We start from the raw sequence: 14,470 nt of genomic DNA, 5'->3' as shown, positions 1-14,470 counted from the left end.
TTCCCGACTTGATAGTACATGAAACACTGAATCAATCGACCGAACGCAGCGTATCATGATAATTTATTTAATATTGGCGAGATGATCAGACCCACGTTTCAGGTGCTAATCCAGGAATTTTGAAATATTTCAGTGTAAAAATAACCAGTGTTGGATGTTCGATACCTTCGACCTCGGGACTGTACACAAGGCCTGCCCTCTCGCGATACGCGTGTTCGAAGAAAACAGGGAAAGTGTGATTTTCGGTAAACTAATTGACGTTATGGTTTTGAGTGTCAATCCTGGAATTAATGGAAGGAGTAAGGACTTACGGTTTCCTCCCTTTGGCACTGGTCCAGAAAGACACCGTTATCGTTTGCACTGGTCACTTTGCACGTTTTCTTGTATGTTGGTGATTCGAAATCACTGTCACGCTCGCGGTACGGTTTTCGTTGTTGTTCGCGGTACGGTTTTTTTTGTTGTGTTGTCACGCGTTGCTTTCTTGACTCGCCGTCAGGGAGGAGTAGGTACATTGGGATTCAAAACAAGGACCACCGGAATCAAAGGAAGGAATGGCTTGACACTTGAATAAAAAAAATGAATCTGAAACAACCAGTAAAAAAAAAAATGTATATATTGTTTAAAAAAAACCACAGCCATGAAATAAAAAAAAACAATATTTACAAATAAACTAAAATTACAGGCCAATTGTAGTTTTCTGTTTATTAATTAATTCGATGGCGAAAAATTTAAGAATAAAAGCGTAACTTTAAAAGCCACTCTGTATCATTCCACTAAAAAAAATACTACAATAGTAATTTTTAAAAAAAAAAAGTTTTTTGTTTACTCGGTCATAAAAATATTTTCGCCGGTGTATCCACACGGAGTAACTCCAGATCAGCTTTCCCTCTCTCTTCTTTCAAACAAGAAAAAATCATTACAAAATTAAAATTAAAACATAATGTAAATGGCGGCTAGATTATTTACCGTCCATGCGCTCCGTAGCTGCAAGACGTGGTGTAATCTAGCTTCTATCTGTTATATTTGAAATATATTATAATTGGAAAGAGAAACTAGAATCCCAATCGTCCATGCGCTTTGTAGCTGCAAGACACGCTGGGATATTTATTTACTGTACAGGGCCTTAGAGGTGATTTTCACAAAAATGGCGCTATATAAATTATCCAAATTTAATAATAACAATATGAAAGCGTACAAAAAAATTTGTTTGAAAAATACAAACAGTTAGATTAAATTATAATAATTATTTGCAATTTTGGTTCTAGTATTTTTTTATATATTTGTTTAAAATGAGGAATTATATCGATTTTAGAAAAAAAGATTTATATTAATTTCGAATTCTGGGAAAAACTGCAATTATAAAATTATTTTTTTATATCAACTATATTAGGAATCGAACCCGAGACCTCTTGCATAGTACACAAATGCACTAACCACTTTAACACGAGGCCAACTAAGTACATAATATAGATAACTTATTGGTATTTTGTTAAGCACTGTTTTTTTCATTTTGGTGTGTTTGACTTATTTATAAAAATCAGTAATGATGTTCCTAGAAATTGAAAACACATTTTTAAAATTCATAATGATGTTATAAAAATCCATAATTTTCTATGTGTCCAGGCAAATGAAAAATACAGGCCTGTGGGTGAAATTGAACCAGGACTCTGGACGAGTGTTTTCCACTCCATGGCTGCTCTTAGGTGAAAATCCTGAATAATTGAGTGCAGATAGTCCGCCTCGTTGTGAAGTAATCGGCGTATTTTTTCTACTATTTTTAAGGTCTTGGGTTCTATTTTAAACAATGCGGATGTGAAATATTGATTTTCAAGATTGTTAACTCTTGAAAAACTGGTAAATAATCCCTTTGCGCGCGGTGATGTCACATTGTGTTACCACTAGTAAAAGACGGAATATTCCAAAGTTCAGACATTTGAAAAAAAAAACTTGGAGACATACGGTTAAATAATCCCTTTTATATAATTTATGCTAATAAACATGCAATTTAGCCCTTTTATAGAAAAATATATTAAAAATCATAAATTCTCCGCTCATGTTACGCACATGCGTCCCCCATCACTGTCATCAACTGACTTAAGACTGAATCTGTTTTCAACAACACTCACCGCAGAACAGCGTCTCTGTCTTCCTTGTTATGTATAGATGTGCTGCTGAATTAGCGGACATTCATTCTTCGGGGAGCAAGAATAAATATTTTATCTATTAACATTTAGTATAGTTATATAAATTTTACTTTCCGAATCGGATGTAAAAATGTCCATTTGAAGATTACAAAAAATACGAATTCATCATTTAAAAAAATAAGAGAGGTAAATCAACATTTGTGTCCTATGGCAACTAGTGTAACATCACAGCCAGACAAGAGTTAAAACGGCAATATTTTATTGTTCCTGGACTGGGGCCTAAAGAATAAAGCAGATCACCTAAATAAATACGCTGCATTTGATTTAGCAATTCATTGCCTTATGCACCACTTGGTATGGAAAGGGGAACGATGCTGATAATATTATTAGGCTGCACTTTGCGATTCAACATTGTTTATTAAAAGTTAAGATTGGAGTGATAATTCACTATTCAGTTGTTAGATTACTTTCGTGGGTGGCGTGGGACGAGACAAATGACTAGCTGGTGCAACAATTAGAGAATTAATCATGTGTTATGTTTGAGAATATAAAATAAAATAGTTAATATTAATTTGCGTATTGAAAGATGGTAAAATAAAATGCGATTCTGCTTCGTTAAAAATAATGTTTCATTTTCTCAGACATCCTCAATCCTTATCTTGACAGTGTCAGGCCATCAACTGCTGTTGTGCCAGAAAACGTCGATAATGTTATGAACTTAGCTGTAAAAAATTTCTGAATCTACAAGAGAAAAATTGTGCCTACATGTATTTAAATATCTCTTCAATAAAAATAATTCAACCCAAGGCTTCTGGTGCCTGAACAGAAATGTTTCAAAGCTTCTCGGAAGTGTTTATTCATATTTGATGCTAATTCTGAAACTTTGGCACGTTTCGTTACTTTAAATGAGACCTTAATCCACTATTTTACACTGAAGTTCAGACATAAAACAATATAATGGTCTCATGGTAGTTTTCCGCAATCGAATCGGTTGAAAAGGTGATGAGATTTACATTTTTGGATTTGAAGAACATTAAAGTAATTGAGGAATGTTTTTAAAACCTCGACATTCAAATGAAAAATAATTTTTAAGGAGATGGTTACTTTGTGATTGGCCCCAAATCATGTAAACAATCTTTGATTTCAAAAATCAAACCATACTACTAAACCTGAATCTTTATTTTATGTTTCATTGGCACTCAATATAAATTATTAAATTTAGGAATAATGAGGTCATTATTTTTTTAATTATGATTTTTCATTTAAAACATTAAATTTGTTTAAACTTAAAGATTTAAGAAAAATAAAGAACTATTAAATTCATTCAAATTAGTATATTCAATATGGGATGGCCGAGAACTGTTATCTCTCATCAACTTCAGGGTGCCTGAAATAATTACTAGACAGGTGCCACCGTTTTGTTGCAACAATTCACAGACAGTGTATACTTGTAATGCCGTATTAAACAGACTCCATGAATTCAGCAGTAGTAGTTGTTCCCACGAGTAGGATATATTTACTTTAGGGTATTGCTCCTTTAGAACAAACCTTTTGAACTTTTTCAAAGATTGTGAATGATAATTAAGCCTTTTGTATAATTATTATATAAAGCAGTTCTCATTTATAGTCTTGTTATATTAATCCTTTAGAATATTTAAGTATTTCATTTGATGTTTACATTTTTTTTTTAATTGTTTTAAACTTCTACTGAAGGTGTTATATAATTTTGAGGTTGGGTTTTTGTTCCTTAATCTTTTGTAAAAAAATATGAAAGTTTTTTTAATTTTGAGGTTGAGTTTTTGTTCCTTAATTTTTTGTTAAAAATTACGTAAGTTTTTTTTAAAGTATAATTAAGCCGGCTTTGCCGAATATGTAAATAATATAAAATATACTCAATGAAATAAAGTTTTTTTAAACCAAGATATTTTATCGTGAAAAACTTTGATATTTTTTAAGCAGGTTTTTAGCGTGTTTTGGTGAGTTTTTTTTAAATCATCGATGCGTCTCAATGCTGTCCATATTTTTATAAAACAAAGCGACGTATAGGACAAATATCGTATTTTGAAAAAGCAATCTTCAATAATGGAATACTTGGATGAAGGACAGCACTATTAACCGAAAATACTGCTATCCAAATAAGCAGAATGCAAAGCCAATTATTTATATAAAATTGATGTTTTTTTTTATGATATTTCTTAATATAACCCCATAGTTAATGATTTTGATAAAATTATAAATAAAGTTATCAATAAAACTTCTTGGTTTAGATTAACTTTTTAATTATTTTGACCAACGAGCGCTTTTGCCTAAGTAGGCATCTTCAAGACTGGTAAATTGTTTAAAACGTTTACAGTTTTTATACTATTGCTAACATATTTTGGAGATAAAAAGATCAAATAAGTGTTTTAACAGGGGCAGAAAACATAAATATTTACAGCTAGTTTGCTAAAACAGTTCATTTTTGGGAGTTATTGGACCGAAGTATGGATTAAGCATTTATTATTAAAAAGGTGGGAAAAGAACACATGGCAAAACAAGAAATAAACATGAATTAAGACTACCATTTCGTAGGAAAACAAGTACACAGAACTCATTGATGCACCGAGCTGTACAGTTATATTATAAGGAAATACCATTGGAAATAAGAGAGCAAAAAAATATTATTTCATTTAAATGTCAATTAAAAAAACATGTGTTAAGCAGATAAATTTTAAAAAGTAATCTTATTCGTGTTAGCTTTATAGAAGTTTTCTTTTTAAGTGTACGTATATCGTTTGAAAAATATTAATAATTAGTATATATTTTAATAATAATTAGATGTATGTTAATATTAGGACATTCATTTATTATGTTTGTACTATTTAAAGACAAAATAAAAATAAAAAAAATAAAAAAAAAATAAAAAAAATATATAACATTCTCAACATTTTAAGCGCTTAGTAATTAATTAATTTAAAATTATTAGCACCGCACAATTACTTAAGAGCTAGGCAACGCAGACCATTTGTTCCTCTTTAATACAAGATCTATTAAGGAAGAACAATATTTATGATTTATTTTATTAATATTTATGACTCTTATTTGGGCCACGTCATATATTTTTATCAGTTCTTGTCGACGTCGACGTTTTAAACAGCATCCGGGCTGCTGGTGGACGATGCAATGTTGCACGAAACGTCAACAATGAGGGTAATAATAAACACGGCATGACTAAAGAAAACCATCTCGGCTCCGATTATCATGTGGAAGTTAACAGAGTTATCTTCGACTGTCTATAAAGAAAAACTAATATCTGTGTACGAAAATGACAATATTTGCATGAAAATTTATTGATTAATAATCAACCCATGATAAGAGTGCTATGAATAACTTGTGAAGTAATTCATCGTAAATAATTTTTATTATTTTTTTCGTACGTTTTCGAGAATGCTTTAATTCTTACCCAGTGTAAGAAAACTTTTTTTTAAATCCAATTTCCCATACCACTAAACTTTCTCACTATAACAAAAACGAATTATTACGTAGATTTAAAAATTTACGTTGAGATTTTAATCTAATAGTCAAAACATTCGAGTTTTTTAGTGAAAATTATTGGAAGAAGTTCATTGTAATTTATTATAGAAATAAAACAGGAGTGTTACTTAAGTCTTGAAAATGTCGCGAAATCGATGAAACCGGTCACTGTTAATTCAAAATTTATGATTTTTACTATCACTCATATTTTATGCTTTTTATAAATCAAATACTTCTTTTTATTTTGACAAATTCGATTCTCCGTCACAAATAAAAAAATATTATTTACTAAAAATATTATTATTTATATTTAAACTCGGGTTTTTGCTAATGTAAAATTACTTTTCAATGTAGTATATCCGAAAACGTAAAAAATATGCAGTTTGATTTTTTTTACAAGTCGTTATGGCTTTTGAATGAGAAATTCCAGCCCAACCCGGAATTAAATTTTAAAAATGTTTTCGTTTACTCGTGAATATTTTAAAATTTCGCACGCACGCAAAAATAAATAAAAAATGTTAAAAATAGTATTCATTTTAAAATCGTAAATAATGACGTCACTCCTTATATCTACGTGTAGTATTTCCGGTTTCCGCTTTAAAGCCTCCGCACCTTGTAAGGAACGTTTTGACCATAGAAAAAAAAGAGTATAGAAATCCGGCAAATAATACTTTGTTGACATTTCAACCAGAGATTATGTCAACTTTCTAGGTTACACATTCTGGATTTTCATATATGTATATAAAGAGTCAAATCATAATCGTAATGGGTTGCGTGTGTTCAAATAAAAAAATGACTTACACTTGCTAATCCCATTTCAACACAAGACTTTTAGTCCCTTGGCGTTAGGACTTATATCTAAAATAATGTACAATAAACTTATGTATTGAAATGAATTATTACGTGGAGCATTTTATAATTTTAGAACTTATTTAATTATAACAGATGTTCGAACATGATACAACAAAATATAGACAATGTCAATTAATTAAGCCGTTGCAATAAAATTTTCATAAGATTGATGTCTTTCGAATGAAAAAAAAAGATGAGAATATTAAACTGGCAAAGGAAGCTTTATTATATCTTACGCTTATAAACAAAAGTTGGTTATTTGCGTCTCAAAATAAGAGCCACGAATCGATTTACTATTAAAAATAAACATGAAAGCACTAAGAAGCACCTCTACCTACTTAAGGTCCGTTTTAAAGACCTTAGAACTTGCTTTCGGTTTCCCTCATACCAAAAAACCATTGGTTTTTTTTTGTTGCAAAAATTGAGTAGCTTAAATCATTTTCAATTTTATAAACTGAGATGTTTTTTGAATTTAACTCTTTTGCTTTCATTACTACTTTTACTTTGAGTTTGGCAAAATTTATATACAAGAATAAGGTTGAATATTGTCATTTTTCCTCGTGATCAAATTTCAATTATATTAAGAGTAGCAAAAACTCTTTATGTGTATGATCTCGTGACAAAAATCCATAACTATCATTTGTCATCATTATTTTGAAGGGTAACCTCACCTCACTCTTACGCCTTAGATATACAAGTCACCAAAATATTTATTCCGCATTTATTCAATTGACACCCCGTATTTTAATTTTATTACTACTACCATCACGCCATTTCTCCGTAGAAGTAGGCAAAGAGAGTTGACCGCCACACACGTCTATCCTTGCATACATTACTAGCTTCTTCCAAATTCATACACCAGACTTAAGATTTTGATTTATCTGATTAGCCACGTCTTCTTTAGTCGTCCTCGTCTCACGTTACCGTTTATTTTTGCCATATATACTTGTTTTACCATTCTTTTGTCGTCTATTCGTTCTACATGACTAAACCCTCTCAGAGACTCTTTTTTTTAATTTTATCAATTATGCCTGACTCAGATTAAAACTCTCGCCTGATTTCATCATTCGTAACCCTGTCATACATTGATTATCCACACAGTCGTCTAAGAGATCGCATTTCAACCGCGTTTACTTGGCTTTCATATTTCCTTTACCAAATCCATGTTTCACTTCCATTTATAGGAGTTGGAACTAAAATTCCGTTGTGCACTGCCAGTTTAGCTTCGATTGACATATTTTTATTTGCAATTACTGTGGTTTTAGGGCGCCGTTCATTTTGTTGCCCGCATTTCCTCTTCTTTCAACATGTTTTTCTAGGCTTCCGTCTCTTGAATACATGCTTCTCAGATACACAAATTCTTCTACTTTGTTCAAGACATTCGTTGTTTACATTTATTATGCAGTCAGTAACCTCATTTCCCCATTCAAATACCATCACTTTTGACTTATTTTTATTTGTTTTTTATTTTCTTTTATTGAGGAAACATACAGTACAGTTACAAAGTTTAATATTTTACGCAATTAGACTTAATTCTCATGGACCAGTGAAGTTTCAATATTATAAAGCAATTATATGTAAGGTTAATTATGAAAGTATAAAAAAGAGAAGGAAAAAGAAAAACAAAAATGAAAGTTGTTTAAAAATTAAAATTTAAGTGAAAAAAAATTATTTTAAAGTTTGTAGTTTGTAGTGAGTATTTACAAATGGAAATAATATTAAAAATGAAGAAAATTTGTAAGAGTAATTAAAAGTTAAGAATTGAAATAAAGAATGAAAAACATGCTCAGATGAAAAAATAAAATAAAATTGTAATAATGTTTTTTTTAAAAAAAGGAAAAACAATAAATATACACATATTTATTTTAAGGGATTCAAAGAAACGATGAGAAGAATCTTTAAGTGAAATATAAAACAATAAATTTAAGTCAATTTAAAAACATCTTCAAAATTAATGACACATTATAGTGCGAGCAGCAATATATTGATTTTATTTGCAAATATAATATAAGTAATTAAAAGTAGTTTAAAAGTATAAAAATATGCCAATGCAGCAGAGAAAAAAGAAACAATAAAGAAGGAATAACAAGTATAGCAAGTAATCTTTAAAATTTGAAAAAGCAATATAAGGAGAAGATTTTAAACCAAGAGAAGTCAATAAAATTTCATTAAAGCGATTTTAGTAGTAATACAAATTTCAAAAGAGAAATTTGATATGTAAAAATAATATTAATGTTTGTAATTTGAGTGATATAAGAGAAAAAGGACCAACGGGAGTTTTATTCAAAAGTTTTCAATACACTATTTTTAAATAATTGTAATCCTGTATGATAGATATCTATATGGTTAAAAAAGCTGTTGAAAGTGGAACACGATCTGTGAAAAACGAATTCTGGCAATAGTTCGTATTGACACTAGGTATTCTAAAGATTGGGTGATTTCGTAGGGCACGTGATGGACAGTTAATTTGAATTTTATTTAGGAGCTGGGACGAATCAGCTAGACTGTTAATAATAAATACTTTCGTTCAACACCAATTCGCTCTTCAGGCATACATTCTAGAGACTATTTGTTGCAAATCCTACTTGCTGCTTGCTAAAAGAACTACTCGTGTTAATGCTTGCGTTAAAATATTAACATCATTTATTTTTTTATAATTTATTCCGTTTATTGGGGATATCAACGGTAATACAAGTAAAAAATATACAAAATATAAAACCAATTACAGGTATCCACATAAATACATAAAATACTCGTACAATACGTGTTTGTGTGAGTGTAAATGTGTGAGAGAGTGGGTGAGTGGGTGTTTTAATGGATTGAGGTGGACATGTGTGTAAATATTATTGGACAAGTGGCAAAAATATATAAAATATAAAGCATTATATATAAGCTAAGATTTTGTTATAGAAACTACTAAGTATAAGAGAAAAATGTATGTTTTAAACGCACATTTTTAATGTTAATTTTCACTCACGAGCTCAACGTATAAGTGGAGAGTTCTGGGTATAGTTCGTACGACCTGTTGGCACATGAAATAGAGCACTCGATGTGTGACGGGTGCGGTTGCCAGGGACGTTTAATGGTCTCTCCGACATGCGGCCTCTGCGCTGTAGTGGTCAAGACGCTTGACTTACGCACGGAAGAATCCGGGTTCGATTCCAGGTGAGAACACAAAAATTAGAATGTGATTTTAACCAAGCCTGGGTGTTTTGTAATGTAATTCATCACTGTTATTGGCCCTCTTGGCCTTGTGTGGTGCAAAAATAAAATAAAATAAAACAAATAAAATAAGAGCTGGGCTATCAAAGCGTCCACAAATTCAATCTTCAACTCTTCTTTTTATTTCTTCAATTTAATCTAATTACGTGTGTAACTTAAACAGGAACATCCTTCCTACTGGAATAATAATATTTTTGTGGGAGTCTTGATTTTCTAAATTTAATTTTTACTGCAAGACTTTGTGGCCCACAGGTTGAAGAACACTGACAAAGAGCGTCAGTTACCACTGAAACGAGAAAAGCTTAGATTGAGTTGTTCAAAGTTTGTATGTCGATTACTATTAGGATTGACAGGCAAAACTTCCCACGGTTGGCTGATATAACGTTAGCTGGATAATGTATTCTCGAGAATCTAACTTTTTAATTATTCATTGAATATTGTATTGTTACCACTTCAGTCACGATCTCCCTAACGTATAACTGTTAATAAATTATCATTCATAAATGCATAGTTAATCGTCCACTTAGCAGTATCAAAGTTTTATTTAACTTTTATAATTCCGAATAATTGTATTGTACTATCATAAAATGTTAGTTATTATTTGTATATAACCACTTACCGGTTTTTTATGTCTGCCAATTTCAGGACATTAATTACTAAAAACCGGATTACGTACAATGAAAAGTTAAGCCTGCGGGAAATTTAATAGACAAAAAATGTTTTTACGTGCAGTAAAATTAAAGCAATAAATTGTACGGCGAAGTTTATTGAAAATGTATGAAAAAAATTACATACTTTGCATGACGTCACTAACCCCTCCGAATCAAACAATTGTGTAATAGTAGATTTTCGGTTTTCGGTAGGTCATCTGACCAATCAGCTAAACTCATCGAGAAGAAGAGGAAGACAACTTGAGAGTCACACGCGAAGTAATTTCAAAAATACAAAACTTTAAAAAATCATAGCGCTGATAATACGATACATCAACTTTTAAAAAAAAATGTCCTTGTTCATTTTATTGATTTATTTTATTTATGAAAAAAAAAGAACACAACAACCATTATTACAAAAAAATACAGTATTTACAAATAAACCAAAATTATAGGCCAATTATAGTTTTCTATAAACTACTAAACACAATGCCAAAAAATACGCAAAAAAGAGTGCCTTTGAAAAGCCGCTTCGTATCATTCCACTCGTAAAAAAAAAACTTTATAATAACAATGAAATATTTAAAAAAAAAAATTAAAAAAGTTTTTCGTTTATAGTCTATTAATAAATAAAAAAATTCGGCCTCGTGGTGTTATGGTCAGCTCGTTTGCCTACCATTCAAGAGGTCTCGGGTTCGATTCCCGACATGGTTAATATGAAATATTTATTTAAAACGGTGTTTTCACACTAGAATATTTCATAGTCCCTGGACTGGTATTTGAAGCATTAGACTGATCACCTTACCTTCATGTAACAAAAATTGATCGAGATGTAGGTTTGCATGTTAGATTAATATTTGTTTTCCTGAAGAAGAGACGGGTACGTCGCGAAACCGGTAGACATGGAGGGTTCGGTGGGTAGTTGCATACAAAGATTTAATAACATTTAATAAAATATTTGACCACAAAGCTAATTTATTTATTTATGTATATATACGCCCAATGGGCATTTTTGAGGACATATTTATATTTCGAAAATTATTATTAAAAAAGTAAATGGGCTCAATGGTATAAAATAGACTTTGTGGAAGTGGAACCGGGAGAGAGGTGTTTATAATTTAATTTGATTCAGTGATCGCTTGAAGGAAGATAACTTTTTATAAAAGAAATCAAGACTAGTATGTTTGTTGGCAGGCCTAAGAATTCTAGGCATAAGGGAATGAAAACCATAGTTTGTTTTATGGTAATCGGTATGAAAGAGTAAGTTTTGTCTGAGGTTTCTAGTTGGGATATTTAATTTTATTAAGCTCAGTAGTTCAGGCGCATCAAAAAGTGAGTTGAAAATTTGAAATAGGACTAGAAGGTCGGATTTATTTCGACGGTCTTGAAGAGAATATATATTTAAGGTAGTTTCTAACTCATTATACGTATATTGGTCTCTGGATAAGCCCAACCTCCACCCTATCTTTCTCAAAAATCGATGTTGAACTGATTCAACATTTTTAATGTGAACATCTGAATATGGAGACCAGATAACAGAGGAATACTCTAGGTACGGGCAAACTAGGGAACAGAAGAGAGATTTGAGGGTATTGATATTTTTGAAGTCAGTTGTGCTTCTGTTAATAAAACCAAGGAGTTTTAAGGATTTATTGATATCATGTTCAATATGAATTGTAAAAGAATGTTTGGTGTCTAGTATAATACCTAAATCTCGTATACTAGATGATTAATGCTTTAAATTTAAAAATTAATAACTTATTCAAATACACACACCATCGCCCACTCTTTCATACCCTCATACACACACCCTGACCCTTTCTTATCCACCCTCTCTCTTAGGCATACGCATAAATTCTTTTTTTTTTTTAATTGTGAAGTTGTTTACAAAATAACTATAAAATTTGAAGTTTTTTGTACGGACATAATAAATAATAACGTTACTACCTTCAAAATAGAGTGAAAACTCGTGTTAAGGGAGGGTGTTCATTTAACATAGATGTTTATTCTTACATATATATTATATTTTATTTGCATTTCCTTTTTATTATCTTAAACAGGTTCTTTAAAATTCGATATTATATTCTGAAAGATACACAATTTTTTACTTGATAGAATGGAGTTCAAGTGGGTCTCATGTGATTTTTGAATTAATATTAAAATGTTTTAATATTTTATACATGTCCATGATTAATGTATTTTTATCGATATCTGTTGTTGGTTTAATTTCATGTTTTTTAGTTTGTACACGTATATTTGCTGTATTACTGTTGACATCCAAAAAAAAATTGAAGGTTGGCAACACTGCGCATTACCTACTAGTACTCGAATAATTCCTAAAAATACACAATCGGATATTGAATCTCTAAATATTTTGGTAAAACGATACGTCAACATGGAATTATCTTCCTAAAGTTTCGCGTCCCTGTACCTACGCATGAATGCTGAATCACACGGATCAGAAAACTGAACAAGAAATTGGTCAAATACCTGAACGGAACATTTGGTGGCCCCTGTGGTGTCATGCTAAGACTGATAATGTTTTGAGTATGTCCAAACGTTTGAAGATAGGTTGGATTTTCTCTCTTGAGAGTTATTTATTTCAACTTTTTTTACAACAGAGGGGGCAAACATTTTTTACAAAGGAATATAGAAGTCTAGACATTTACAGATCTTATGATCTGTCATTGGCAGATATAAGTGGCCATTTTATGGAACAGCTTAAGTGTTTAAATTCCTTTTAGGCGGTCCCTTAGTACAGAATTTCACAAGTCTGCGCATGCGCAAATAGTGATCCTTAACATCTGTAGAACCAATTCTAACAAACACACCCAGGTGTATGTTCCACGTTTGTAACGTTTGCATAACATAATTAGCTTTTAAACCGGCCAATACAATGGTTATCTAAATTTTGGTTGGATTCGGCTGTTTTCTTTACGATTTTCAAATAGTATTTAAATTCGCCCGCAGAAACTGAAAGGGAAAATAAAATCGTTTTTGTTCTAAAATTTACCGTATTTTGCAAACGATAAGACGCATCAAGACCATAAAGTGAACCCCAAAATTCATTTATCAGATTTTTGAAAAAAAGTCAGTTTTGGACAATAAGAAGCATCCAACCATTAGACGCACAAGTACGCAGAGTAAAAAAGTGCGTCTTATGGTCCGAAATATACGGTAGTATGAATTATTGAATAAGATAATTTATGTATTTTTACTGGATATCATCATCTTTAATATGCAACAGCGGCCGTGTTTTCGAATATCACATATTATTTTTAATTATTCAAAAAAACATTATTTTTATACTATCAAATCATCATACTCCCAGGAGTAGCGCCAAACTTATTTTGGGACAGAAAAATATTTCCATAACGGAAATGTAATAATAAAGTAATGAGTAATAATATGTACATTAAACTAAAATAATATAGCAAGTCAAGTATATAATGCAATGAAATGAAAACAAAACATAATTATCAACATTTCCATATAACAGTAAGAATTTCTCTGAGAAAAAACATTAAGACTTAGTATCGCCTTCCATGTACCTCCTCAAGTAGTAGTTTTTTAAATTCAGATTGGATTTTTTAAATATTCTATAGGACTCCGTCACTACAAGCAAGGTACAGCAGAGACCTTAGACCAAACCATGTCGTTTGTGATCCAGATACGTGAATATTTTTACTATAGTGCGTATAATACTGGTGGATTCACGATCAGCCAATATTAGCGAGAAAGTTTTTACTTACGATTTGAAGCACCGTTTTTGCGATCTCATAATTTGTGTTCGTGCCCAGAATCTGAGTTAAAAATGGAATCAAAATTAGTTCGAGTAATGTAACGTAGCATTGGCATACAAGATTTTAACCATTTGAAACACATAACATGACACGTTATATTTTAATGAATAAAAATCTGCTTAGTTTTCTGATCTGTGTAATAAAGCTTTAACGTAATAATCACAATTGTATTTCTATCGATAAACTAAACAGTAACATGGCCATATCAAGTTAAGTTCGCTTTAGCGAGATTTAATCTGACATTGCTTAGTTATTTATCTTCCTACTGACTTTCTTGTGAAACAAT

The 14,470-nt window shown here is 30.9% G+C and overlaps 1 protein-coding gene across 1 annotated transcript in view; it reads left to right on the top strand.

Annotated features, from left to right (window-relative positions):
• The window catches only part of LOC148272974 (uncharacterized), a gene marked incomplete at its 3' end in the record, with an annotated part of 152,908 nt that overhangs the window by 27,445 nt on the left and 110,993 nt on the right, over positions 1–14,470 (top strand). The window lies entirely within an intron of this gene.

This window comes from Micrasema longulum, unplaced genomic scaffold (assembly GCF_059751315.1).
Source record: "Micrasema longulum isolate JH-2025_06_02 unplaced genomic scaffold, ASM5975131v1 h1tg002133l, whole genome shotgun sequence".
Lineage (NCBI taxonomy): Eukaryota > Metazoa > Arthropoda > Insecta > Trichoptera > Brachycentridae > Micrasema > Micrasema longulum.
The sequence above is the reverse complement of the archived record's forward strand: the minus strand, read 5'-3'. Positions and strand labels throughout refer to the sequence as shown.